The sequence below is a fragment of the Hippichthys cyanospilos genome, chromosome 20 (genome assembly GCF_059441005.1).
Source record: "Hippichthys cyanospilos isolate Australia breed blue-spotted pipefish chromosome 20, RoL_Hcya_1.0, whole genome shotgun sequence".
In the NCBI taxonomy this organism is placed as follows: Eukaryota; Metazoa; Chordata; class Actinopteri; order Syngnathiformes; family Syngnathidae; genus Hippichthys; species Hippichthys cyanospilos.
The window spans coordinates 11,557,316-11,583,666 of record NC_142388.1 but is presented as its reverse complement, the minus strand read 5'-3'; positions in this window follow the sequence as shown (position 1 = coordinate 11,583,666).

The following is a 26,351-nucleotide window of genomic DNA, read 5'->3' as shown; positions in this document are numbered from 1 at the left end:
GTGTGATATTTTGATAAGGCAACATGTAAACTATTTAGACTGTTCTCAGTGCACGCGCCAGTACCCTAACGACCATCTGCGCCATTGACGAGGACCTGTAGAAATCTTTAAATCCCGACTAAAAACACATCTATACTCAAAAGCATTTAGTTAAATTAGCCTGTCTGCAGCCTTCTTCTTTTTTCCTGCCCCCCTCTTCCGGCCGGGAGAGGGGGCTAGCTAGATGGTGAGGGTTGACTTGACCGCCTCCATTGGGTCCTGCGCTGGTCGACCATCACGGGTTAGGAGTCTAGCCGTCTGCGGTCCACCTGGCTGGAATGCGGGATGGTTCCTGCCCAATGGCTTTGCCTGCTGTCAAGACATCACTGCACTATATAGCACAATATGTTTTCTGTAATTTATATTGTTTCTGTGTTCGGTACATGCAGCATCCACTTCAACCTGTGGGCCTGGAAGGGGGCTCCTCCCACCTGTGGTCCCTTCTGGAGGTTTCTGATTTTCCCCAAATTGGGGTTTTTGAGTTTTTCCTTCCCCTTCTGGGAGCTTTGACAGGGGATGCTGTTGTGTACCTTACATTGAAAAGATGTCTCTGTATGACCTCTTTTCACTCTGTGAAGCCCTTTGAGACTTCGGTGATTTAGGGCTATATAAATAAAATTTGATTGATTGATTTGATTGATTGCAGAACAGCTTACGTCGTCAAATAGCTACTGTGTAGAACAGTTTGCAAGTTGATGGCTAGCATAAGATGCTAACCCAGCGTTCTATGTCTTCTTCACTTGGGTTTTAAATGTCAAACATGAATTGTTTGGTGATGGTCTACAAAGCGGAAAATACAGTATATTGTAAATAGAAGGCTAGCTCACTTGCCTGACAACCAGAATGATTTACACAAGACAAGAAATAGTGTGAAGAGTGAGCTATAATTAAAAGGAATTTTGGTGGAAAAACATCAAGATACCTCAGAATCGATTTAAATTATGAAAAACACAAGGTATGCGTTGTTTCAGCCCTTCTTTATAAACTCATCTCATGAGAATTTTGGATGCTGGTAGTTACTCCCCGATTGCTCCTTGGCCTGTGATGTACGTGTGTGTGTTTTTCTTCGCCGCTCAAAACCAAAATTGAGACAATCACCAGGCGAGCTGTCATTCTTCCAGCCACTGGAATGTCGGGAAAAACCTCCTTCACATTTAGGAGCCAGAATCAAGAAGGGAGTTATGGATTCTTGGAGACGCTGTGACTGGGCTATTATCAATGAATGGCTAACATTAGTAGGCAGAACAGAAGGTAATGACTTAGGATTCGAAAGCAGTAACTTAAACAAAATGTTTATCGCCGTGTTCAAATGGCGAGAGTCTTCGCTTGAGTTAAGTCCAACCACGCGGAAAAACATATGGCATGCAGTCCCTACTGTGATAAGCACCAACAACAAGATTCTACATGCAGGATAAAGAGATAAGAAGCATGTCCGCGTGGCTAGTAAATGTGCAGAGTGTGAAAAATGTCAGTCAAAACTTTAAATTGCACTTTTAACATAACCACTGCTCAGCCAGTAAAAACAAAAGTGATATCCGTAACCATCAACGGTAGAGAATGAGTTAATTATGAGAATGGGAATCAACATGTTCTTTTATTATGTTTTGATTGTACAGTACTTATTCGTCCAAGGGGGTGTGTCATCAAGTTGTCCTGTCCCATTAAAGGAAGCACTGATACTTGACAGTTGCCGTTAAAAAAAAAAAAAAGAGAGATCAAAGGTCAGATTTGCATCCAGGAGTTATTTTCTCAGTCAATGCTTTCTGGTCATTTGAAAGGAAGCATTAGAACAAAAATGATCCTTGACATATGCATTACTGATCGTCCTCAAACTGTGAGCAAACATGTCAGTCACGCCAAGACCTATGAAACTGTCTCAAGCCAATGGTGGAGATCATACAGGAAGTTGTCCATTTTAATTTCAAGCAGCCATTTTGGATGAATTCCAGGCCTCACCCTTCGGAGGACCGCAAGGACAGAATTCCCTTTAATAAGCGAAAATAGGAAGCAGGGATACTAGTGCAATGATTTCCAAGCTCTGTGCCACGTAAGGAAAAGCACGTGAAGAATGATCCCAAGAAATTCAATTCCAAAGAACCGTTTGTTAGCTCGCCTGATGTTGCTGCTTATTGTAAATTATATGCAGTGTTTTAATTGATTGGTGCTTAACAGCTGGTGAGGTTGCTTTAAGCGTCTTGTTCTAGGCCAGGGGTGGGCAACTCCAGGCCTCGGGGGCCGGTGTCCTTCATGTTTTCCTGTTTTCGCTCTCAAACACACCTGAATCAAATGATTAGGATTATTCTCAAGCTCCAGCAGAGCTTGTTGATGAGCTAATGGTTTAAATCAGGTGTGTTAGGGAGAGAAAACTGGAAAACATGCAGGACACCGGCCCTCGAGGGCTGGAGTTGCCCACCCCTGTTCTAGGCTCTTTGTTTATTTCTGTGAGCAAAATATGTTAGCGCTGCCAAAAGTAAAGTGGTGGAGCTTTAAAGCATTAAAAAATACTCATCCAACTCAGTTTTAATTACTTCCTGTTGGGGCCAAAAACCTGCAGCTTTATGGTGTAATGATAGACTAATGTGGAATTATATGTAGTTTTACTTTAGCTTCTACTCTACTAATCTAGCTGGAAAATATCAATGTGTGTACTTTACAAGGCCAATTACTGTACAAAGTACTGTAGGTCTTTGGCGTGTCATCTCCAAAATAAAATACCCTCTCATTTTCCTTCCACCGGGCCTTGCAAATTAACCCTGCTGGGGTGTGCTGCTTGTGGGCATTTACAGACTAATTCTCTTCAACGATCAAAAAAAGCTATTAGGACAGTTTGAATCATTTGGTCATTTTACATGAATTCCAAGATTTTACTCAAGTAAAAACCTAGTAAAGCAGATGTAAAAGTAGAAAAATGCAAAAACAGTGCTTCCTCGCTACTTCGCGCTTCATCTTTTGCCCTTTTGTTCTCATTAAAAAAAAAAAAAAACTATTGTGGAGATATGCGCTTTCAAGGTCCCTGAATGACAAGTTGACTGTAATTGCACATGCCAAGGGCACTCCTTGGACGTCGACTAAGAGTGGAGTTCATAGCTGACCAAACATGATAACAGGGAAGCAGAGATTACACTTGAAATTCCAATTTATTACAAAAGCATTTTGTTCTGTCCTCACCGTATTGCTCTGGCCACTCGTGTGAGACAGAGACTGCCTGCTGGAGGCACAGCCAAGAGCGTGGTCAACACTGAACAGGCAATCCATCAATCACCTGACGGGCATACCTACAAGAAACGTGATTGGCTCCCGGTGCGACTTTGACCGGGCAGGAGTTCGATGTCACGCCAGGAGCCAATTACGTATCTTGTAGGAGTGCCCTGAACGACGGATTGCCTGGCCAGGCATGTTCAAACTGACTGTTGAGGACAGTGGAGCATACGCCAGGTGAAACTCAGACGTGAGGAAGAACAGTGGCAGAGGCAGAACGGTGAGGCTGAAAGAAAGTGTTGGGAAGATTTTACCTACAGTTCTTTTGTAATAAATTGGAATTTTCATGTGTAAACTTTGTTTCCCTGTTATTATCTTTGCTCAGCTACAGGCTCCACTCTAGGTCGACGTTCAGGGGGCGTCTACGGCTCTCTGTGTGTCTACAGCCAAAAGATGGATAACATTACACAACATAATGTTTAATAATTAAATATTTAAGTCAATATGTGTACTGCATTAATCTTTGTCTGAGATATGCAAAGTATAAATACGTTTCACATTTTAAAAAAATGGTAGTACCTACATACACATGCATGAAAATTCCTGGGGGGTGAGGGGTTCTATTTCACTTTTCGCGGCTGGATTTCAGTCCTCCTTAACCGCGAGAAAAGAGGGAACACTATCATCCCTGAAAATTGTGTCATCGATTAGTTACCGGTAAATAATTTTTATTGCTTGACAGCAGGAAAGAGTATTTTGCCCGGCTAGCATTTTTTTTCAAACTTTTGTATCCTGTTTGAGAACTCATTGCCCAAACCTTTCCCATTGAACTGAACAAGTGCAACTTAAATCAGTGAGAAAAGCAAAACAAGACCTGCCGAAAGAAAAGGAATGCCATTCATTTTCAAAGAGTAAACGTCAGAGGTGGGCAAAGCTCTTCCACAAACGAGTTCATCTTGTGACCTTTAGATGATGTGATCGCACATGATTTATCGCCATCGCTGCAACCGCTGCTGTCACCAGTTCCATCTGCCTTAGTTCTCAGTTTACTCAGGCAACTAAAAAGATGCTTTCAACTCCTGTTTTGACACAAGAGCCCAATAACGCTTTTTATGTTGGACCACTTTGTAGACGTAGCTGTCCCGACTACCACCAATAGAATTATGGCTGGGTGAACTTTTAGTTTATTTGAGAGACTTTCTTTTATTGGTGAATTTACTGCCTAAAGTTGGCGTGTTTAACTTACTTAAATCTGCTCCTTCCACTCATTCAATTTCTACAGCAATTGTCTTAATACTGTTCAAAGAGATATACCTGTATTATCAGCATTACGAAACACTGATTACAATAATTAATTTCAAGATCTCTCCATTCTCGATTGGCAAGAGGCGAATAGGACCTAATTGATCGCCAAACCTCACTCAGATGACTACTGTTGTGCGTGCGTGTGCGTGCATGTGCGTGTGTGTGTGAGGCCATGTGTTCCACTATATGATGGAGGGGCTGCCTGACTCCCACCGAATCAAACTCTGGCCAATGTCACACTTGTGCCTCGGGGAGAAAATAACCCTGGGAACCAAATTCCCCTCCCAACCTCCAACTCTGATGTGAAAAAAAGCTCGCTTGTTACATACAGGACAGACCCTCAGAAACAACTCGATTCATAATACGAAGGGTCCGATTAAATGCATGTCATCTCAAGTTGAAACGTGACCACTGAGAAAAGCAATTATCATCAACAGTGCTTTAAATGATGCCTCTTTCAAGCTGATTTAGGATCTAAAGAGTTCACTCCCAGAGTCCATTAAGGGCACATGCCATTTAGCAAACAAATGGCATCAAACCGTAGCCCCCATGACGGAAGGAAATTGCAACAAAATTACTCTAAAGTATATGAGGGTCATTATTTTGTTTCTTCTCCATCACAAGGTGGTGGGGGTTGGCTGTAAACACCTGCTAGTAAGAATAAAGGACAAAAGAGAACTACACAATGTAATAATTCAGTGAGTGATGACAAAATTGCATCGCCAAAGGGAATGTTTCTTCACTTGTGACAAAGCAGCACAGCAGTGACAACATCATTTTGTGCGGCGATGTGTTAAAAAGTACTCAGCTGCTTCTCTGGGTCTGGTGAAGGTAGGTCAGAACATGAGGAGCACCTGCACTATGTTAAGCAGGGTTGTCAAATATACGGCCCTCGGGCCTGTTCTGGCCCGCAAATGGGTTTAATCCTTCCAGTGAGAAGATTTTGTAATTTCTAAAAACTTAATTTTTAATAAATTAATAACATTAAATGCTTTTGAATTCTCATCTTTTAAAAACAGTAATAAAAATAAAATTCTCATCAAATACATTTTTTTATGGAGGGTAGCTGACACCCTAGACTGATGCTTATCTAATATATGCCAACTGACCACTGTAGTGATAACTGTGACCATTGGATGGCAGTGTTTTCATACATACAACACATAAATTACATACTTGTAATTCTAAGGACATCAATCAATCTTTCATATCATACCACCCGTGTTTCCATTGACAAAGCACACAACATTCTATCGGCCTTGAAAGATGAGTGAAAATGCTAAATATACTAGGAACTCTAGAGGTTGCCGATAATGCTTGGCACTCAAAGAGTTCATATTTTATGATTAATAGTGATGTTGTACTTGTTTTATTTTGGACAGTATTCAAGTAATAATAAATTTGAAGATGTGCATTGAAGGAATTCTTGTCAGCTTCACTAACTTAACATTAAATTCTTATTTTGTGATCAAAACCCCTTGATACAATGTTATGTCACAAAAAAAAAAAACCTATCAGCGTGTTACTGGTCTGCTTGAGGTTTTCTTTTCACAAAAAGCCCAAACAGTTGTGTTTGGGTGAAAACAACCCATGTTTTATTGCCGGTCAGAAAAAACTGGAAGACCACTAGAAGGGCAGATAATAATATCATAATAATATTTCTAAAAGTCTTTACTACGTTCCTGAAAGAAACAGCGACATAAACACCAATTAGATGGGTGCAGGTGTACCTAATGAAGAAGCCTTTAAGTGGATGTTGTTCCCATACAATGAAAGTGCAAACAAATCGAATGAGGAGGCGGAGCTCTGCGAGGGTCAACAAAGCAGTACACTTGGTATTGTTGTCAGTGTAACCATGACAGCAAAGGTAGCCTAGGTGAATAGGTGACTTTTATCCGGTCTGTCTGGCTTAGTGCTTGTACCTCAACGAGACAATAGGCGTGATGCTTTGTAATTAGTAGAACACCACCCCCTCCACCTCTTGGCCCACCCCCAAATGTCCCTCAGTGAGTTAATGATAGCACTAGATGGTCGGTGATAGATAATGTTAGGTGGTAGATAACATTACAGCATCAAAGAGATTTGCCAGATTCATCGCTTTTCTTTGGAAAATAATTTATAAATTACCGGACCCATGTGGGAAATCTTAATAGCAAGAATGGCGAAAAAAATTAAAGAAATGGACCACCTGACATTGTTCGTCTACATGGGTTGTCACACTGTATTCAAAAAAATATTCCTCCCTTTAAAGCTCTATAACACAGTGACAAATTAAGTGCCATATTTTTCAGACTATAAGCCTCAATTTTTTTCTCATGATTTGAGCCCTGTGTCTTAGGGTCCAGGGCAGCCTATCTGCAGGGTTGGTTTTTTTGTTTGTTTTTTTTTTTTGATGTTTTTTTTTGTGGATGCAATCCCCCAGTAAAACAAACGTATCTGTTCAAGGGGTTAATTTATGGAACAACCATAAAAAGATGTGAATCAAAAACTTGTATTTGAAAAGAGTTTTAAAAACATAGCATGAAAAACATAAAAATGATGTATAAATTGAAAAAGGTCTTGGATAAAAGTTTGTGAAATGCAAACTTTATATCTATATGATATATATATATATATATATATATATATATATATATATATATATATATATATATATATATATATATATATATATATATATATATATATAGTATGTATATCCTGTATTTTCCAGACTATAAGGCGCACTGGTATAAAAACCGCAGTCGCAAAATCTGAGCAAAAAAAAAGATTTTTGTCACGGATAAGCTCCCTTTGTTTGATATTTTATTTTAGTGAACATAATAACACATTCTACATAATTTATATACAATCATAAATACAAAAATAAAACCACATATACTGTGTACTGTATATAACATTTATACATCACAAATGTACCCCAAATTTTACACATTCTCTTATGAAAGTTAGACATATAGTTTTTTTTTTTTTTTTAATAATATATTGTTTTAACTCTTTTTAAACACAGCCATTGATTCACATCTTTTCAGTTTCATTTGATAGTTGTTCCATAAATAGACACCTCGAACAGATACACACATTTGCTTGCTGGTGGCTTGCAAAAAATGAATAAATAAATAAATAAAAAGCCCAGTGCTCAAAATATGAGGAAAAATTTGCGGCTTATAGTGCGAAAAATACTATATATATATTGGTGTTATGTTGAAAAAAAATCCATCCATCCAGCCATCCATCCATCCATCCATTTTCTATAAATATGTTGGTGCTAAACAGGCAGGCATGTTCAGTCTGTTGAAGATAGGATGTTGGTGTAGGTATCCATAGCCCATCTTTCTGCATTAATATGTGATATTATAACATGCGGCTTAAAGTCTGATGAGGCAAAAATTGTTGTTTTGCTAATGTTTTGCTTATAGTCCGAAAAATATGGTATCAGTATGAAGTTAGCAGCCTTAAAGGGGATGTATGCATTTTCTTTTATGTTTCGTTTGACAGAAACATCAACTGAGAGTGACATGAAACAACTTAGTAATGAAAAATGTTTCCGTCTCGTCCAGTTTATTAATATAAGCTAAAAAACAATACAGGTGGCTCGGCAGAGGAATGGTTAGCAAGTCCGCCTCACAGTTCAGGGACCCGAGTTCAAATCCACCTCGCTCTGACCTTCTTATATGGAGTTTGCATGTTATCCCCAAGCCCATGTGGGCTCTCACCGACATGCATGGCAGGTGTACTGGACATATTAAATTGTCCTTAGGATTGATCCATGATAATATCAAAAGTTCTATTAGAAACATACAAAATATGTTCCAAATAGTTTGCATAATATCCACAAATCCTAAATGTCCTGTGATTAAATCCCCAGTCATCTTTAAAGGGTTTGAGCACTTAAGTGTATTTTTTTTTCCTTTCTTCAATCTGCACAACAGCAATAGCCTGAAGCTGAGGTTGGTTAGCCCGTGTCACGCGCCGAAGCAATTGAATCCCTCCCTTTAAGCCATTTTGTATTAAGGTGTGTTATTACCACCACTCATAAATGCACTTAGGCTTGCTGTCCAATGGACCCATTTGTCAAGTCTGTGACACTCTTGCGGAATATCAGTTGGTATAATTTAGCAGGGCGGTACTGGCGTAGAACTGTTATGTGGCATTATGCAGTTTTTTTTAATAGATTGTGAAGCGGATAAAGGGAGTGTGTTTGTCATTGTCCCAACAAGGACAGCACATAAAATTTGAAAAAGCAGCTTTTTCACTTAAATGATGATTACTGTTGACGTTCTTGCATCTGCTCCTCTTTTTTTTTCCCCACAGCAATGTGACCTTGGTGGTAACACAACGAAAGCTCAGCTTTGAAAATGCTTCAGAGCATCTGGCCATAAGTGCAAGCAGCAGTCTTTAACCTTTTTTGCACCGCGTACACTGCATTGATGGACTGGCATAGAAACATATATATATATATATATATATATATATATATATATATATATATATATATATATATATATATATATATATATATATATATATATATATATATTAACAATAAGAAGAAATGCAGGCTTTCAGTATCGGTTGCTGGTATCAGAATCCTCCACAGGGGCCGATACCTTTAAACAGGGCAGGTATCGGCCCTATCCGCCCTTATATTTTTTCAAATAAGGGTTTTGCAATGAATTACTCGTTACATGTTTATCCAATTATGTGATTAATCAATGAAATAGTGACAGCCCTAAAAGGAAATTGGAATTTCAGGAAAAACTATCAGATTTCTGTTCTCTTCTATGAAAATAAGCAGATCGCATGTGTTGAATCAAAACAACATTCGCAAACATCTACTTTTACTTTTAAAAAAAACATGATCAGCATTTTTGCCTTCTTCTAATAACTTACAAATCAAACCAAGAAGAATAACAATCACTTCCATTTGAAATAACGTTTTTGAGTAAATACATTGACTATTTTTATTCGATTCATCATGGTGATCAATAACGAATGACTTCATTTGGCCATGGAAAACACGTGCAAATAATCGTGTATGCTGAGTGGACAATAAATGGGGGACACGAAGAGAGGACGTCTGCTTCTCGCAGCAAGCATCAACAGTGGTCACGCACTCTTAAGGACTCGGCAGCTGTTGGGATCACAGAATACAGTGGGCCTCCTTTGAAGGGCTCAAGGAAAAAGGCCCCCCGCTGGTAAGCAAACAGCAGTTCAAAACACATCGCAAACTGGTAGGCTGGAGGAAAAAAAACAAAAAAACAGGCCGGATTTGTTTGTGAGAACTCATTTAAAAGTCTAAAGTGACTTCAATGAATAACGAGGACACGTAGGCCTCCTTTTACACATAGTTGGTGACATCTGATTTTTTGCTTTTGTGCTAGTTCACACCAGAGGTCCCCAACCGCCGACCCGAGGCCCAGTACCGGTCCGTGGATCGACTGGTACTTTAGAGATGTTCGGAGATGATTTGCTGATCGTTTTACTTGGGATGTTCTTTCCCCAAGTGACAACTGTTGTGAGATGAGAGCGTGGAAAGTTGCTCTTTGCTGATCTATGCCAGCTTGTTCAAGCACGGATTTAAGGGTTAAAGCAGACAAATGAAGCCGTATTTTCTTTTTCATAATGCATCAAAGTCCACCGAATAAAACAGCCACACAGCGTCATTGTTGACAACAAAGAGGCAATTAGGCGACGCTTGACGAAAGTGCATTTTATGCGATGTTCTGCGCAAACGCTCTAAAACGGATGCATAATATATCAAATTAGAGGTATACCGAATCAATTTAAGCCTTGTAAATGACATAAAACGTTTTTGGCATTCGAGTTAAGGTTATTCAAACACGGATATGTGGAAAAAAAGTTGGTCTCTTTTGAGTTATGCCGTTATAAGTCGACCCCAATAAAATGTTGGTTGAAAATGAGGAAACGATACTTGATACTAGTCAATAAAAAATAAACTTACCCTATTTTCCGCACTATAAGACGCACCTAAAAGCCTTATTTTTTTTAAAAAGCTGATGGTGTGCCTTATAATCAGGTGCGCCTTATATATGGATCAATATTGAGATTGGGATCTGTAGATGGGGAATGAACTGATAAAGAAAGCTTTACCTGTTTCTTTTGTGTGTTTACAGTTGAACAAGGTTCGTCATATTGACATTGACTTATTATGCTATTGAGAGTTTAGAGTTATTATTTGAGTTATTATTGTTATTACTTTGAGTATTACTATATTGTGATTGAAAAAGTTTGAAAATATGTCATTAATTGATGGTGCGCCTTATAATCCGGTGCGCCTTATATAGGGAAAAAGTTTTGAAATGTCATTAATTGAGCGTGCGCCTTATAATCCGGGGCGCCTTATAGTGCAGAAAATACGGGACTAAAAACTTCAACTGGGAAACAGCTTGAAGCAAGCACATTCGACTTATTCGGAGAACCAAGAAATTCCTGTTTTCTCAATAGGATAAAATACAGTTCTTGACAGCGGGAACGCTTGCATTGTCATTTTCATCTATCGTGGAACACCCCTCTTGAAAACGGTTCACTGTACTCATTTTTCTTAGTAAAATAAATATTGAACAGTTCGCCAGTATCTTATTCATCTTTTGAGGTTTCTCACTGCAGTGCGCTAACAGCACCGACAGTGGGCGGGCAGGTATGAAAAGGAGAAAGACTTCCTGTTTACAAGGTGATGACAGATGGAAGTTGAATCTGCAACGCGGAGGAAGGAAATGACGACCGCGGTCGAGGGGCCTTCGTTAAAAATTGCCATAAAAGTTCTAGTGATGCCACATTTTTAAAAAGAGGGAAGGGCAACGAGATTTGTTCAATTGAGGATGAGGCGGAGCTTGAGCGCACCAATGGCGGCGGCGGCGTGTGACGCAAGACAGGAAGCCACCTGATGTGAGAGGGGTCAGATAAAACACAACACGGCCGACGGTCGTGCGGGGCAGGTGCTTCCTTCGCTCCGCGCACACACACGCATGCACGCACACTATATTAGGCTCAGCTGTATCAGAGGCTTTCCCAGACATCCAGCCCACGCAAGCATGCGCATCCTCAGACAAGGGGGCGGGGCCAATGTTTGTTTGCTAGAGGGTTTTCGGACAGGGGCGAGGAGGACGAAGGACGGCGCACGCACGCACGCACACCTGCAAAGCGAGGCAGGAAATTCTCGAGAGCATTTAGTGGCCTCCTCCTTCGCGCTCCTAACTTCCATATTGCACAGAAACACACGCAACAAAAGCCTTTTAAGATTTAAAAGGAAAGCACTAAAATAGAAACGTCCGCCGCTTTTTACGGACAAGAGGGATTTGGAGGGCTCATCTTTCCTCTCGTTTCCCGTTTTGTGCAGGAAAACCTATTTTATTTGCAACTTTTGTCCACATGTAAAGTGCATCTGGAAAGTATTCACGATGCGTCACTTTTCTACAGCTTGATATTTACTGCATATTGAAGCCTCATTCTAACTTGGATGGGGTTTTTTTTTTTGTCGTTGTTTTTTACCGATCAATGTTTTTTGTTTTTTTTATTAGATTTATTGGACATATAAACACAATACAAATGGAAAAACAATAACTTTAATTAAAAAAAAAAGCTTGTCGGGTCCTAATTGGTTTTGCGAAGTTCTTACATGATATATAAATACTAGGTAAACTATGTATATAAAAACAATGTAATATGTCATAAATAAAGCAAAACAGAAATACACACCTCTTAATTCACAATTTTCTACAGAATATCAAGTTTTGTACATGATTCAGTTATTTAAGTAACACTTTTTTTTAACCTTTCTTTGAACAGAGACACACATTTGCTTTATTTTGGTTTCTTTTTTGTTTTTTGTTTTTAAATCACGTGTGCCTCTTAGATTAGAACATCCCTTTTTTCCAAAAAACTTCTGAATGCTGTGGCAAAATTGACTGTTATATGCTCTATACATTATTTGTGCTGTTTTGAATTCAATCAAGTAAAAAAAAAAAAAAAAAAATTGAGCAAGTTTAATCGAATAAGTCATGAATGGATGGTCTTTATATTTTGAATAATTGATCATTCTTCTTCTCCATTCAGATATATATATATATATATATATATATATATATATATATATATATATATATATATATATATATATATATATATATATATGGATGGATGGATGGATGGATGGATGGATCCTCTTCCACAGTGGCCAGAAGTCTTTCACGATTCTCTCCAGAGCAGTATAACATTGTATCATCAGAAAATAATACTTTCTTAAAATTCTTCATAATGCTAATGTTATTAATATATAATACAAACAATATAGGTCCAAGCACGGAGCTCTGAGGGACCCCGTGTGTTATCTTTAATCGATAACACACTCTTATAAAATAATCAAAAGCAAATCAATAATACATACGTGTCCTGCGTTTTCACAAAATCAGTCTTGTCTCAGAAAACGAAAATTGATACAATAATACTACAGCAATTTGAATGTTGCCAAGTTGAAAGTTGAAAGTTTTGGCACATTCATCTTTCAAATTTCCATAGCAACCAGTGCTTTAAGAAAAAGATATTGAGCCGAATCTTTCACATAGTGTTGCATGACCACTGGAAACCAAATTCGGTTAGCAGGTAAGGACATCATTTGAGATTTGAACACTTGAAATTCTGCAGATGTTCGACATTTCAACAAATGAAATAGGACAAAAATGGTTTGTTGACCCCAAAACAACTTTCCCAACAACCTTACAGTGCGTTTCTAAGGCACATCACCTGCCAATACGTTCTTGTTTTACTGTAGCTACCAGCGTGTGTGTGTGTTTTTTAATGTCAAATATCACAATAGGAAAGTTGATTTGGGATTTTTGTATCAAATTTATCAATCAAATCAAGGTTAAAAATCAGGGTTTCAAGCTTGTGTTGGGTTTTTAAACAAGAGTTTTGTCTATAGACAGAGTCAGGGTTTCAAGATGATTAGGCCTTCATGTTAATGTTTCAACTCCCAGCTGGGGTTTTAAACAAGAAGTAGGGTTTGAAAGTAGGATATTAAGATAGGGTTCAGAGGGCAAATTAATGTCATTATTAAACACTCTCAATAGGCTACCAAATACCCTGTTTCAAAACTGGAATTAATCTTTGATACCAGGGTTGGGGCTTCAAAGTAAGCTTTCAAGCCACTATTAGACACTGTTAGAACTTAAAAATTGAAATTCCAAGATCTGGTTCCTAGCCTAGGTTAAGTTTTGAGCGAGACTTAGGTTTAAATAAAGAATATAATAAAAGATTCCCACATGTTGTAGCTTAGATGTGACAAGGAAGTTTTATCATGAATAATTTGGATATATCCCAAATACATTTGGCCACATGAAGGAAATAAAATTTGGATGACATTTTGATGATCCAACAGTTTTGTTTAGAAAAAAATTCTCAACGTTAAGATAACATCATACAGAATAATATCTATAAATCACTCCTAATATGCATTGCTCGCATTAGAGCAAGGAGGATACATACACACACGGATCAATTGGGTCGCTTTATGGTGAAATGGGATTTAAAAAAAAAAAAACAAATTATCACAGCTACAAATCAACTCCATAAAAATACAATCACTTTCATTGAAATTCATTGAAGTTTTCCTCAAGGAGCAATTAGAAGTTTCAGATTGGAATGTGGGCGGAACAAGAATCTACGACTGTTTTTGTAGAACGCGACAGCGCTCGGTGTGCCAAGAATCACATTTAGACGTGTCCTTAGTGACAACAGGCAAAAAAACAAGGCAGACTTTGATTAAACAAAACTATGACAAAAGCAGTCATAGAAATAAATAAATTAATTTAAAAAATCACATTTTTTTGCAGGAAAAAAACTTATGACTCTTTAAACTGTCAGTTTTTTGTTGTGTGTGTGTGTGTGTGTGTGTGTGTGTGTGTGTGTGTTTAAGATGAAGCATTATTCATTCCATGTTTTGTTTTTTTTGAGGTGGGTAAAAAGCGAAACATGCTTAATCGAACTTTTTGGCATCTCCTGCCACACTCGCAACCCAACAAACACTCTGGGATTGTTTTGAGCTGTCTGGTGGAGGAAGGAAAGCGGTGTGAGAAAGTGGCTGTTTTTTCGAGGCGGACAGGAATTGCCCTCACGGTGCACGGTTCCTCTCCTCGCAGCGGGAACAATGCCGTGGCGTCACACCCCAGCGCTGACCCTCGCCGTTTCACATGGAAAAATGTTCCCAGAATTCCGCTCCCAGGCTTTGGCTGTGCGAGCGGGGAGGGAGCCATACACGTAAAGAGAGTGAGTTAAGGTAAGAGGTGCCTCAGGGCCCATTTGTTGCCATGGCAACACATCATAAGGCTGATTAGTTCGGTAGCGGCAGGGACGTGGCCACCAATTGGATAATCGCTGCTTCTGTACTAATGCCAATCTGTCCTTGCTAACCCTAACCACTAACTTTACAGCGCAATTGATCCATGAAAAGGAATTACCGTAATTCCCCAAATCTAAGACGCACCCTTAATTTGGGGGTATAATTTTGGTATTTTCTCCGTCACTGTGTATAAGACGCGCCAAACTTTGGCAACAATGTCAAAACTATAGAAAAACTGAATTTGTTGAGGGTTAAGCGTGTTCCAGATTTCCCACATTGTGAGCAGTCAGTGAACGCCTCGCCAGTGTCACTGAATGCACTTGAAGTAGTTATTTTTCCTTTTCCGCGCAATGAAGTTCCAGTTCATTTTACCATAAATACTCGAAGTTGCAGAGCCTCCATGTTTCACAAAGTTTATGATTGTGTGTATATGCAAAAGACCTCAATTAATAAACAAGTCGAATGGAATACCTTTCCATCTTCTCTAACCGGAGCCCCCGGCCGCATATCTTTTGAATCAGTTAGAGGCCACTCCGTTTAAGTAATATTCCTGTGTTTGACAAGGATGGACTCGGACGATGGCTCAGTCTGCTTGCTTCTTTTATTGAAAATAATATCTCATGACTGTTTGCATACTTGCCTAACCTCATGATATTTCAAGTGGCAGTCAAGTGGGGCATGTTATTTTTGTTGTATTTTATTTGCAGCAGCATGTAAACATTTTTCTGTCTTTGCTGTTTCAGTTTTACACCTCTAAAAAAGCTACGCCAAATAAAGGGGAAGGATCACCAACAGGTGTCTTTATTGGATGAGTTGTCTATCTTCCTGGCAATTGCGAAACATAGCGAGGGCAGAATAAACGTAATACTTTAAAATGCTCAACTACACTATGTAATCTCATCTGACAAAAGTTTTTGAGATATTGTGCGGTTCTGACTCTGAATTTGTCTTTCGTTACCATGAATGGCAGGTCTGTGCTCACACTACAGCTCTGCTTACCATTTGGCTTTGATTTTATTGTGCTTGTGTGGCGTACAAGGGGATTAAAAATGGCAGCGCTAGTGCATACCACCCCAATCAAGAACACAGAAACTCATTTGTGGTCAAATATGTCAAAGTTCTGCATGAATTGGGAGATTTTAAAAAGTACTTGAGGGTAAACATCTGTGTGAAAACAACAAGTCAATTTTCCGCAGTGTTTCCTCACAAAAAATGCTAAGGTCTTGTTAAGTTACCTTTATAGCAATAATGAAACACGGTCATTTGAACATCATGGAGTATTCTCAACTCAACAACTGTACAATTGTTTTGGGGAAAAAAGAAGCGCTGCACAACATTCCACACATCTGATACTCTCTGAAAGCATTAAACAATTCAAGTTTGGTGCCTCATCCAACTGCAGGAGTGCATTAGGTCATAATTCCTTTACAACCAAACCTAGCTATTATACTGTTTTAACGGCGTCCTCCCGCTGTAACATTATACCCCCACTTGGTGCTCAATAACCTTTTTATATGTCCACGTGAACTCGGAACGTTTGCATAAAAAATCTTACAAACAATCTTGGGGAAGGAGGACCCGCTGAACTCGGTGCTTTTCTTTATAGAAATGTCTACAGAAAAACAATTTTTGCATTGTCGTATGTATGCTATTTCTCAATAGAGAGCCAGCTGCAACAGTCCCTCAACTTATTTTAGGAAAATGTATGTGTGCGTATGCATTTTATGGATTTCCAACAGTCGAGTGACCTGTCTAAAATTATTATTCACCACCTGGCACTATAAAACAGTCCCTTATGTGCTACACTACATACTGTAAATATGGAATTCACCATTTTTAAATGTTGTCGGCAGGAATCAGTGAGCAAAAGTCAATAAAGTGTGTAAACTGGGCTCAGAGAGCAGGATAATTGTTTATAAGTTCAACTTGTGTTTTACGGGATTTCACAGATGCTCATTACACGTATGAACGGAATTTGCTGCTCGTTAAATTTTGCTCATCATATTTTCACTCCATATATTATCTTTAGTTATTACAGTATGGTGGTAGGAAAAGAGTCATGTTTTGAAAATGTGTGATTATTGAATGTATGAATATATGAATATGTAAATGTGTGAATAACTGTCGGAACAAAGCAATACAAATTTGGACAAATATTTGCAAAAATTGGATTTATGTGAAAAGTCATTATAAGAGTGGCATCGATGTTTTTGCCTTTGCGCATTTAGCAAAACGATACCACCAAATGATCATCATGTCTTGATGCATTTGTTAAATATAGCTCACCTTGGTTCCCGCAACGTAAACAACTTTGTGATCTCAGCGATGATCCTGGGGCCAGGATGAGGTCAATATACAGGAAGTGGCTCAGCAGCAAGCTGCATCCCATAATAATCAGTACGAGAAATGCCGACAAAAAATCTGGAACGCTACGAGGTGACAGATAACGACAACGAGACAAGAACTCCAACTCTGAAAGCATACGAACAAAGAGCTCACATTTACTAGAGAGACATGCAAACAACATGGCCATTTTGTGTATAAAAACGTAAACCAGCGAAGTGTGGCAAACATTAGTGCTGTTTTATGTCTCAGGACCACCTAAAAATCCTGCAAAAGTTGTCAACAAACAGCTGGACTTCATGTTGGAATTCCCTGCAAACACATGCACAACTGCGCTGGTTTATTGTACGAATACAGAGACAGTATATGTTCTACCCTTTCAGATGACAGCAACTTGACAGAAAGAACATGCAGACCATAGTCCGGTCCAGGAGGGCCGGTATCCTGAATGTTTTCCGTTTTTCTCTGCCCAATACACCTGATTCAAATGATTAGCTAATCAGTAAGCTCTACAGGAGCTTGAAAATGATTATTTGACTCAGGTGTGTTTAAAATAGAAGCTTAAAAAAGATGCAGGATACCAACCCTCAAAGACTGGAGTTTCTCGCCTCTGCTCAACTCCCCAAAACTTTAAACATGATGAAACGGGATGGGATGGGAGGAGTACCATTTTTTAGAATTTTATTATGGTTTTTTTGTTTTTATATATTTATTTTTTTTGACGTATCATGTGTTTTATTGGAGCAAATACAGTATATGCACCAGAGTCAGTGGTAACCAACCACCAGTCCGCTGTCCAGTGCCGGATCGTGGCTCAACTGGTACCGAGCTGCATGGGCAGTACTCGAAATAAAGATGATTTGGAACTGATTTAGTTTATTCTTTAACAGTTCATTCATTTGTGCTTTATTTGTGAGAAAGGTGAGAAAGTGAGAAAGGTGGTGTGGCTTCAATTGAGAGCATTGAGAGAATTTGTCTCTCTTTGAAATCTGGCCCACGACTGTCCGTAAGTTCTACTTTGTAAGAACATTGTCATTCACGATAATATGCCCAAAATGAGTTTGTTGATCCAACAACTTGTGACTATGGATAACATGCTAGCTAATGTTACTTCTTCAGCATGTTATATAGTGCTGCCTTGCATGCGTTTTGCTCGTTAGCGTTTTAGTTTGTTCCAGGTATTCCGCTTTGGTATTTGTTCTCATCAGTGCAAAAGTTTTGCATTGATAAGAACTCATTTGCATCTGATTCAAGTTTTGTATTGAAATGTATTTATTAGTTTATTATATTGTATGGTATTGTATTGTATTGTATGGCATTGTATTGTATTGTATTACATTTTGAGGGAGTAGCTGGTAGCCTCAAAATTATTTCGGAGACTCAGTAGAACTCTACCTCGAATCATTCGGCACCAAAGGTCTTTTTCATCACGTGAGCAGCTCTTACAACCCCTCCCAACTCGGAATACTGACCCCCATCGCAGGCAGTGAGGGAGGGTGCGATCTGACTTGAAAGGCAACCTCGGTAACTGTACTTCACACCTATTCCACACACATGCACACACATACTGTCACGAACACAGACAAACACAACAGCCTGGACATTGAAGATAAGGCGCTGTGACAGAGAAGGATGGAAGAGGGTGGGGGAGGGAGGGGGGGGGGGCTGAAGTGAAGTATGTGAGAGCAGGTTTGTGTCTGTTTGTGTGTGTTTTATTTTTTTCTGGGGGGAGGCAGTGAAAGAGGAAGGGTGCTTTACAGGACGTCCTGAAAATGGTGAGATTTTGAACGTAGCTGAATGACGAGACAGGAACAAGGCAATTGAGCAAGCTGTTAGAGTAATTTGACTTGACATACCTGGTATAATGATACATGTAAAGTGTGGTCCTCTGCTTCTGTATATTAGAGTTCCTTATTTTTGTGCCCATTGCTTATGTTCTAAAAACTTTAAATATGTTAAGAACGTGAGGATGATAAATCTGCATTTATGATAAAGCCTGTATATAGTTTCCCTCAACAATTGAACAAACGCAATGCAGCTCAAACTCTGCCTACAGCATAGAAAGAAAGGCAAAGTAAAGCACTGATTTTCCTCTCATGTGGTTGATTACAATGCATGTATGATCTCTGTGAGTGCAAAATAAGTAACAGTCTCTCTACGAGAATGATAGTAAATGGGGAAGAGGAAGGCAGAGAGGCTTATGGGGGTTTGTCACTGGGAAACAACAGTGCAACAAAAAGGGAAGCGCAGAAGGAAAACAAGGACTCCTCCCTCCCTGTTTGACAAACAACATGGTGTATATGCATGCATTAATGCTTGCTCACTATGGAGAGGACATTTTTTCCTATATATATATATATATATATATATATATATATATATATATATATATATATATATATATATATATATATATATATTGAAAAAAACATTCCTGATTGGTTCCACAAATTGTGACATTACGACCGATCACCAATTTTGCATAAAATGCTGAATATTGTCTGATCATTTTCAAGCCAATCAGATCATACATATGCATACACAGTATATGGCATGTTCATCTGCCAGACATGTGATGGCAAGACAGAGGATGGGAGTTGGCAGGGAGCCCCACTGGAGCAGGTGCAGCTATACATGCTGATAACAGATCAATGTAACGCATGGATTGAGATTTAGGATGCTCGGCACGGGGTGTCGGTAACCCTGTCCATGCGGGATTAGAGGATTGGCGATTTGGATTTGACGGTTCGGAGGGTGTACCGTGCCACTGCAGCATGGTGGAAAATGCTTTTCAGTGGCTTCCTGTGCATTGCCATTATCAGGTCTTGTTGATAGACCAACCCCCCACCCCCACCCCAACTTCCTGCCTCTCTTCCTCAACCTTTTCCACCCCACTTCCCCTCCCACACTCAGCTCAATCCCATGAATCACCACTGCCACAGAGAGAGGGCGAAGGTTTGGCTGACCGCCTGACTTTTAAGGCAGGGCGAGCTCACGCAGGGCAAATTCTAGCAACATCCGTACGGCATCCAAGTGTATCGCCGTGTGACAAATACTGAGTCACTTTCACATTAGGTCATTTCTATTCAAGACACCAGCCAGGAACGGACCTTGCCCTAGCTTGCAAAATACTGGACGGGTTTTGCCAATTATGGGTCACAGCTCAATTTAGACATGACACTTTGAATCGTTTCTGCAAATATGGGAAAGATACTGTATAAATCCCTCTTCAATCTGGGAGTGTGGAGAGTATAAATCTGATTCAGAATTTCACCATACAAAAAGTTACCCCTTTACCATAATACTCACAATAGTGAACTACTGTTATTCCCCAAATATAAGACGCACCCATGTATAAGATGCACTCTTAATTTTGGGGTCAAATTCTGGGATTTTCTATGTTACCGTGTATAAGACGCACCAACACTATGGAAACAATGTAAAAACTAGAGTAAAAGAGAATAAATCTCATCTTTTCATTTTACCATGAATACCCAAAGTTGAGCAACATCTTTGTTACACCAAGTTTAAATTGTGTGTGTATATGTCAAAAAAACGCAATTAATAAATGAGTCAAATGGAATAACTTTCCGTGTTCTCTAACTGCTGCACTCTTAATTGATTCAGCTGGAGACATCATAACTTTTACATGATCCTATCCATTTTAGTATTATTCTTGTGCGTGAACAGGGATGGACTTGTAGGTCGGTTCAGTCTTCTCTTGTTTTATTGAAAAAAATGTCTTAACAACCCGAGCTAACACCCAACTGACATCCGCCCTACAGCTCGTCTCGTTATGGTAATTATTGTCAGTAAGAATACGGCCAATATAAAAATGCCTACAGTATCTGTGCGGCAAAACTCAGCTTGGCTCAACTTGGCTGACAGATCACTCATGCATGAATGGTGTCAGGAAAAAAAATCTAATTTTAAGTTACCGTTTATTGGATGCTGCCATACTTTTGACCTTCACTTTTGGGAGAGAAGAGTGTCTCTTATATTTGGGGATTATGGTACAGTAGACCCCCGTGTAACAGCATCCCTGACTTATGTTTTGTTCATGTTGCGATGTGGAATACTGAGTTTTTTGTGCCCTCTTTATGGTATCTTCCCGGTTTTGCGACAAAAACAACTGTCATAACCCTGGGAGCTTGGCTGTATTTGTGTTGGCTGTATTTTTGTTTTGTCTCCATCTGCAGGCGTTTTTGGGTAATTGCACTTATTTTCTGTCAATGCATCTATGCAACACGTTACTACAGTGCAGGTCTGCTATTAGCCGGCGGCTCCTCACGGAGATGGTGGTCTACTATTGGTCGGCCTCACTTTGTTCTATCATGAGTGGTTACAAAACTGTATTTGTCATGCATTTTACTGCTTAATTCAAACTTGAAAGGTTTAGCCATGGGTCCCATGACTGCTAGTGTTTTTAAAGAGAGAAGTAAGAAGATGATTTATATGGAAAGGAAGCTGGAGATTATCAAGTAATACGAAGCTAATCTAGCCAAGGCGACCTTTACAAGGGAATATGGGCATAACAAGTGGCACTCAAAGGTAAATAAATCTTTTCTATATTTTTTATTTATGATGTTTTTTGACTGTATACATGTATATTATATATACGTAGCACTCACTATACTATTTTGGTACCAGTTTTTAATATGTATGTACAATTTGGATGTTTTTACCTGGGGCTCTAAACAAATTAGCTATTTAACGTAGGTTTGGATTGCCAGTCATACGGTGAATTTGCCTTACGACCCCAACCGCGGAACGGATTAATCTCGTAACACGGGGGCCCACTGTATATGTCCTGGTTCATTGACCCTCTCTTCGCTCATATAGAAAAGTTGACTGGTCCACATTTATCTATAAAACAATCATTGGCTAGACTTCCACCCTATCTTTGGTCTCTGCTCACCATGCATTCCATCATGCACACGCTCCATTCTAGCAATTTTTTTAACTTGTCCATTTCAAAAGTTCCTACTACTTTTTGTCAATCTTTTGAATTATGTTTTTATATGGGTATTCTATTACATTTTCCTTATCCTCGGTTACCGAAAACAACATCGTGAAAACTATGTAACGAGAAACGAGGGCTTTTAATGATGACTGTTGGTCATGAAACACACAACACAAGAGGGGGGCTTGAAACACTTAAAATGCCTTCAACGTAAAAGACGGCGAGGTTTAGTTGTGAAAACCAATAGTCTCATAATGTGTATGAAGGGTTCGAATATAGAAGCACAGGCCACTGTCTCGTCAGCAGGACGTGACACGGAGCATGTGCAAGGGTCCTGATAGAGAGTCCCAGGCCGGTGAGAACGAGAAGAGAAAACAGCCAGCAAGTGGAAGGAAAAGGAAACACTTAGGTGCGCTTGATATCCTATCAGCAGCCAATAGCCAGGGCGGGCAGGGAAGGCGATGAGAATAGCGCCTCCTCATTCAGAGCTTCATTTTGGATTGTCGATGAGAGTGGAGATCAAATGGTGGATGGATAAAAGCTACAGAGAGACAGGCGGGTGGAGGGGGGGTGCAATATGAGTTCCTTTTTGTTCTTGAAAATGCGCCTCAGATGTTTGACGCAGGACAATGACTCGAGTAGAGAAAAGAGGTGGTGGGGGGTGGTTGGGGTTGGGGGAGACAAAACAAACAGCAATTAAGGTAGTTTGTGATTGTGTCTGAAAAGGCTTCATCATCCGTCCTCTAGGAAACATCTGCCATATTGATGTACGAGGCCCGGAAAAGACAAATTCCTCCTATCCCTGAAAAAACCCTCGTCCCCATGGGTCGCGTATTTATCCGGGACGCACACAAACATACACACACACGGTCTGTGTTGTTTGTAGCACTCTGAAATATATCCCTTATAAACATTGATAGTCTAAACACTGATAAGACTATCCCTATCGTTCAGACCCGTCAGCTCGGAATTCCAGACAGATTGGGAGCAAGGATAAGGGGATATCTCTTAAGTCTCTTGTAAAGAGACATTTTTCATAATCCGCAGCAAACGCCACATTGTTGCGCGCTACGTTCCCTCAGACGTCTGTCCAAATAGCCCCGATATGTCCATGAGACAAAGCAGAGGACAGAGGCATGGGGAGGGGGCGCTCTGAGATTGAGGAGATACAAAACACTCGTGCTGATAATTCATCGCACACTGATCGTAAAATTGGGTGAAACGCTCTCTCGCTCGGGCCTTCAGGCGAAACTGGACATTTAGGCAATAAATGGGAAGAACATGGCAACATTAGGCTCAATTTATCCTGCATGGATTTGGGGGATAAAATACTAAATGTTTGACCCCATTTTGTAGGCCAGTAATTTTTACAATTTTCGTTGGAATGACCTCAAATATTCACAGCTTGTGTAGAAACGTTTCATATTTTTGTGTGTAACGTTTGGCAGTTCTATCTTTTCAGGGTACGAAATGCCGTTCACTTCAAAAGAAAAGGCATTTTGCGTATTAGACTATGCTCGGACTCAGTCAGTGAAGACAGTGCAGCGTGCCTTCTTTACAAATTTTGCAAAGAAGGCACCAACTACAAAACAATTTAGGACATGGCGCCATAAATTTTAAGAAAAGAGCTGCTTATGCGTACCTAAATCGCCAGGACAGCCATCAACATCAGCAGAGACAGCGGAGCAGTGTGCAGTCACAGGCGGCACTCATATTGATCATTTATGAAAATCTGTTATAGAACCAACAAATGTTTGTACTTTTCTTTGGCAATTTAACCAATAAAACTTATGACCTTCAACATAAAGTGTATTTTGTTTCATTAAGATCCGTCAAGTTGTTTCCGAGATATGAGCATTTTAGAACACCCTGTATATACATATACATATACTGTATACAATGTTGCCAATATGGATCCTCTGATATCCGCAGAGATCCATTCTCAGAATCTTCAAGGAAACTGAAAGGAAGCGCTGACAGCTAGTATCGTACTTCTGTATATCCAGCCAAACAAAAACGGATTCCTTTCAAGCGCACCCACGGACAAGATGCGTTGTGCATATTTTGCAATGCCCGCTTGCATCTTCTTGGAGAATGTGTTACACGTTCACAAAAAAAAATGCTGAAAGAGTGAGCTGGAATTGAACGTGAGACTCTGGACTGAGAGCCGGACGCGCTTACCACTCTTCCACCGAGCCACAACATTTTCAAACAGTGATGACCAAAAAACAGAATATGGTAGAATGTTACTTTCTTTTTCTAAGAAATGGTACCAAAACACGCTTAATGGCACACAGCACACAATATGCTGTTGGCCTTGAATGAAGTGTCCAAATGCTTGCAATCAGCTGGCATTCCCTAGGTTAAATATGGCACAGAAAGAGGAAATTTTGTGCATAATATACATTCATATCTGCAAACAGGGGTGTGCCAGTATGACATTGCAAGTCAAATTAAAAGTCAACCTCCTCAGAAAAAAAACGTCAAATCGAAAAAGGAAAAAAAAACACGGTTGTTTAAGTCAGAACTGATTAAGATGATCAAGTAGACCGTGGTCCTTTGAGAAAACATCAAAATAAAATCATATCAATGACGTTTTTATCATACACTACTTGTTATAATGCAGTTTATTTTGAAGTAGGTAGGACCCAGAAGAGTTGTTTACAGCTCTTGTTATTTAAGGTTTTGACCGCATTATCTTCAATAAAAGAAGCAAGCAGACCGAACCAACGTCTGAGTTCATCTTTGTTCACATTCAGGGGCATAAAAAATTGTTTTATTCTGTGTCAAGAATTCTTCATGTGTGTTAGTTTTTTAGTTACGTTTCCTGTTTTACTTCTGAAGCTGATTAGCTTCCTCGCGTTGCGTTTCGTGTCCCGTCCTAAGTGTCGCCTAATCGGGCAGACTGCATCGACTGCAATTCAAACACCTCACTTGTTATGCCGTCCGGAGTCGGGGTGAACAAAGCATTATTTATTTTCGCAAGTAATGCAGAGCCGCAACATAAGTTGCTGACACCTGTTTTAGGCACGCAAAAGTCATGCTTGTCTTTGCATTGCACATTTATAGCATTTATAAAGTTGGATGCCATTTTTCCCGATGAACCAAATATATTTTTCTTTTTTTTCTAAAGAGGTACACTTTAAAATAGGCGCTCACTCGAAAGGTTTTAATATGGTTGTGGAGCCTTGTTGGGCCATAAACAAAGAAGCATACTCACAAAGTGTGCTGGTGTTTTTACATCAACACGATGCAGTTACCCACACACCCAAAGGACACAAACACTTTTCTCTTTGACTGAGTAAGTCAACAAATGTAATGTTGATAATCAAACAATCAAACACTAAAGTAGGGCAGAGACCATCACATGTTTTTAAACTGTTCATCTTTACATCCAGCATTTTGATCTTAAGTGCCCTCCAACCATTTGAACAAATCAGGAGAAACTTGACATGCTCGGACCACATGTTAACAAGTGAACCTGGGGCCAACATGTTTGAGGTTATTTGCAGGAAAAGATGTATTTAATAGCAGTCATCTGTGACGACGGAAGGAGAAACAACTGCAGATGATGACAAGAAATCGCGCTCCTTTCCAAGTCAAGCGGCGAGCGGCCAGATACGTCCAACTTGTTTAAGTTAACCATACTCAAGGGCCAAGGTTCTCGCACGAATGACTGGAAATCTTTCTGTTTTGGATTAAACGCAAAATACGCAAATATTTTTAGTTCGGTTTCATTCTGGAATTTTTGCGGCCAAACGTATACGTGCACGTCACACTTCTTCCACTACTCGAGTTTAAGGTTTACAACTAAACAAAACCATTTGACTCATGTTGTATCAACACTGCAATGAGACTCGAATCAATAGAGGCATTTGTATGTTTGGGACATTTAATATCGTGACATGTCATAATATAGCTGAGGCATAAACACAAGTCAAGGAATATTGACACCACACCCAAGATGTGAATCATATACTGGAATGTAGTGAATGTTGCACAAAAGGTCATTAATTCTTTCATTTTCTATTTCACTTGGTCTCATTTGGGTAACGGATGAGTTGGAGCCTCCCCCATCTGACTTTGGGCCAAACATGCAGCACACCCAAGGCCAGCAGTCACACTCATACTCACATTTTGGGAGAA